The sequence below is a fragment of the Rhamphochromis longiceps genome, linkage group LG20 (assembly GCF_057381845.1).
Source record: "Rhamphochromis longiceps isolate RC_006_pf linkage group LG20, R_longiceps_female_GT1.1, whole genome shotgun sequence".
NCBI classification, from domain to species: Eukaryota; Metazoa; Chordata; class Actinopteri; order Cichliformes; family Cichlidae; genus Rhamphochromis; species Rhamphochromis longiceps.
This window is the reverse complement of record NC_140576.1, coordinates 23,926,774-23,930,900: the sequence shown is the minus strand read 5'-3', so window position 1 is coordinate 23,930,900 and position 4,127 is coordinate 23,926,774.

Below are 4,127 nucleotides of genomic sequence, written 5' to 3'. Positions count from 1 at the left end.
TTGCTGTCTTTTTTTATTGCACTCATTCATGAAACGGTAGTAATATTAGCTGCGAAGTTAATATTACACAGATAAATCACAAGCATTAGAGTAGATCTTTTATTGTTACCGTGTAATCTCTAAAAGCATGGCCTTCTTACATATAAAATATACAAAGATCCTTGCCAGTGAATTTTCAGTATTCCATATCATGGGTCTTACAAATTATCTGAAGCTATTAAATCTGTGTAAGGCATTCAGGGTATGCACTGTACGTAAGTGTTTATTACTGTGACAAATGGTGGAAAGTCCTTTACTTTTTATCTTCTATCATTTGAGAGCTGGATCCCTTTATTTGCCTGTGTACTGAACTTTTAAGAGAGCAAGACCTGATCAGGGATCTTCAGACAGTTTGTTTACCAGTACTTCCTGAGTTTCAAAGGGCTACAAAATGGACACATGATGACCAGAAGGTGCAACTCTAGAGGCAGGTTATGTGGATTTGCTATTCAGCCACCATGTGGACGAGGCAATATTCTTCGGCTAAGACGTTTCTAGAAGTTTTTGAAGACACAGACATTTTGGGTAATCTTTTGGGTAAAAATTGGGTCATTGGTTGTGCTTAATGGACAGAAAGCCCATTCTGACTTCAGTGCTCACCCTTGTGGCCACATATCTGTCCTCTCAGAGACCAGCCAGGAAAATGAGCAAAAACTATGTAGTTCCAGATTATCTCCTACTGACAAACATTATTTTACAAAATAAGCACATATCTTGCAGACAAAGGGTTGTTTAATGTTATGGTGTATTAGTTAGACACTGTGAGGCTAGTTTCTTTTAAGAGAATAAAGAATTGTGATTCCCATGACTTATGAGTTGGCACTTTTTCTGTGTTAATTAAATGTAGAATTAAATGGGAATGCCACTCATATTTGAAGTTCACTGTATGTTTTTTTTCCTTGGAAATATGTTTTTAAAAAGATACCACAATTCTATCTTGGTTGTTCTTGCAGCTTTTTAGTCCATCTAGGCATGTTGTCCTGGTAACACTAACAATGACAAAGGACATGTAGAGAAACAAACCCTTAACCCTTCTTGTAAGATATTCAGAGGTATCCATCCTGCTGGGGGCTTTTTGATGGCAGGAAGGTTCTGTTCCACTTGTGTACTTGAATGCAAACACACTGCAAAACAATACAATAGCTAAGATTACCTTTAATCTATGATGAAACATTTCTATATTAATGGGAGTGGCCTCTTCCACACTGACGATGCCTCCATATATGGGACACAAAGAGTCACTGAATAGTGATCATCAAAACACAATTTAAGGGAATATCTTCCAGAAGAGTGCCAGTGGAGTACTTTGTATGTCGTCAGTTTTTTTCAGTTCAAGCGTTGGGTTTTTCTTACTTTATTTGTCACTTTTGTCTGCTTTTTTGCTTTGTCTTTTATTTTTGGTCTTTTAGTTAAAACTAGAAAAATTTGCATTTCCTGCGAAAATGCAGTGTGGATGCTTAAAGCTGAAGCTGTATGCAAAAAGTAGCTGAAAAAGCTGAAAAGTTGCAGAAATTGTAAAAACTTTGCAGAAGCAAAAGAAGTTTGCTAAAATGGAATAACTTAGCAGAACTGCAATATCTTAGAGGAAACATAATACTTGGCAGAAATACAATAGCATAGCAGAATTTAGCAGAAATATTGTAACTTACCAGAAACATGATAACTTCTCAAAAATACAAGAATTTAGGAGAAATAGTATAAGATAACAGAAAGAATATATTTAGCCAAAAATACTTAAACATTACAGAAACACTATGATTTAGAAAAATAGTACAACAGAGCAGAAATATTGTGATTTACCAGAGACACTGTGATGAACTATGAATATTGTAATTTTAAATTAAGACTATGTTTTAGCAAAAATATTATAATTTGGCAGAAATACTATAATTTAGCAGAATTACTATATTAAGCACAAATCCTATAAAAAGCAGAAATGGTATGATTAAGCATAAATACTACATTTAGTAGAAATACTTTGTTTTAGCACAAATCCCATAAAAAGCAGAAATACTGTACTATGATTTAGTAGAAAAACTATAATTAATCAGAAATACTAAATTTAGCAGAAATACTATATTAAGCACAAATCCTATGAAAAGCAGAAATAGTATGATTAAGCATAAATACTACATTTAGCAGAAATACTATATTAAGCACAATTCTTATAAAAAGCAGAAATACTATATTAAGCACAAATCCTATAAAAAGCAGAAATACTATGATTAAGCATAAATACTACATTTAGTAGAAATACTATATTAAGCACAAATCTTATAAAAAGCAGAAATACTATATTAAGCACAAATCCTATAAAAAGCACAAATAGTATGATTAAGCATAAATACTACATTTAGTAGAAATACTATGTTTTAGCACAAATATTATAAAAAGAAGAAATACTATATTAAGCACAAATCCTATAAAAAGCACAAATACTATATTAAGCACAAATCTTATAAAAAGCACAAATACTATATTAAGCAATATAAATATCCCATAAAAATCCTTTAAAAAGCAAAAATACTGTACTATGATTTGGTAGAAAAACTATAATTAATCAGAAATACTATATTTGGCAGAAATACTATATTTAGCACAAATCTTATAAAATAGCAGAACTAGTAATAACTTAAACAGAAAAATTGGAAAAGCAAAATGGACAGCTGATTTTTGCAGTCTATTTCTCGTAGTGCGGACTCCCCTCAAACAAATGGCCGTAATTTCCTAACCGTAGAGGCTAGAACGGTCATTCTTAGACCATTTTGTTCAGAAGAGATGGGGGAATCTTCCAGTGTTGACAATTTATCATTAAAATCTGAATTATTAAAGATATTTGACTTGTAATGCACCATAACTGAGTAGAGGCGAAGCAAAAACTGCCTTGACTTGCCCTCAAACAACGCTTTCTAACTCTAAATCTATTTGGAGTATCAATATCATTCTTTCACCGTAAGAGACAGCAGGCTTTGGTGAACAGTCATGGAAATTTTCAGGTCTCTGTGGAAATCCAACAAAAAGTTATGACAAGAGAAAAAAGTGGTTCATTTCCAGAGTTTGAAATCTGAGCGAAGGACAAATTTCCTACCCTCAAACAAGTCTAACTCATTTCAGAACGGTAATAGGTGAGAAAGAAATTCTTGAATTGTGAGCGTCAGGAGTGTCTGAAGATATACTGGGACAAGCCTCATGTCTTAACTTTGTTTCGTTAAGGAGATATGACGATTCGAATATGCCTCTCATTACAGAAATCAAGCGGTGATTTTGAACAAACTCTCCATTGACTTTCTATGGAGAGTTTTCCGACTTTGTGTTGGTCTGAGGAGATTTGCAAAGATCCTATAAGTCCCACAACAATGATAGTGACATTTCCTGAAAGCCAGCAAAAATACCTACATTTTGATGTATAATTTGTGGAAGTTGAGTGAAAATTGAGCAAGTAGCAAGAAGTTGTTCGGACATGAAGAGAAAACTGCAAAACCTTCAGTGGCACACTGGAAGCCAAGAGTATAGCAACCATAACAACGCATGTATTTTGTGAAAAATCACAATTTGGCAACTCAAAACTTTAAGAGGAATAAAAGTAAAACGGTAAAAGCTTTGAAAAAGCTGATTTATACCTGAATAGCCCAATAATTTGAGAACATTTTAAAGTTTGAATGGTTGTTCTACGTGAAAATATGAGGAAGTAGTTAAGTTTCAAAAACAAGCAAATTTTAGCAGAATTGCAGAAGTTTCCCATTCATTTCAAATTAAAGGAAAAAAGCTTAATATTTTAAAAAGTATAATAGTGAAAAATACCAAAAGATATAGCCATCATTAACAGAAATAGCAGAATAGTTTAAAATTTGAACGGTGAAAATAACACAAAAATTGTGGAAGTAGATCCACGGCGAAAAGTGTACGGAAACACCAAGAAGGAACTCAATAGTGTGGATGCTTAAAGCATCCACACAATAATAACTAGAAAGATTTGCATTTCCTGCGAAAATGCAGTGTGGATGCTTTAAAGCTGAAGCTGTATGCAAAAACTAGCTGAAAAAGCTGAAAAGTTGCAGAAATTGTAAAAACTTTGCAGAAGCAAAGGA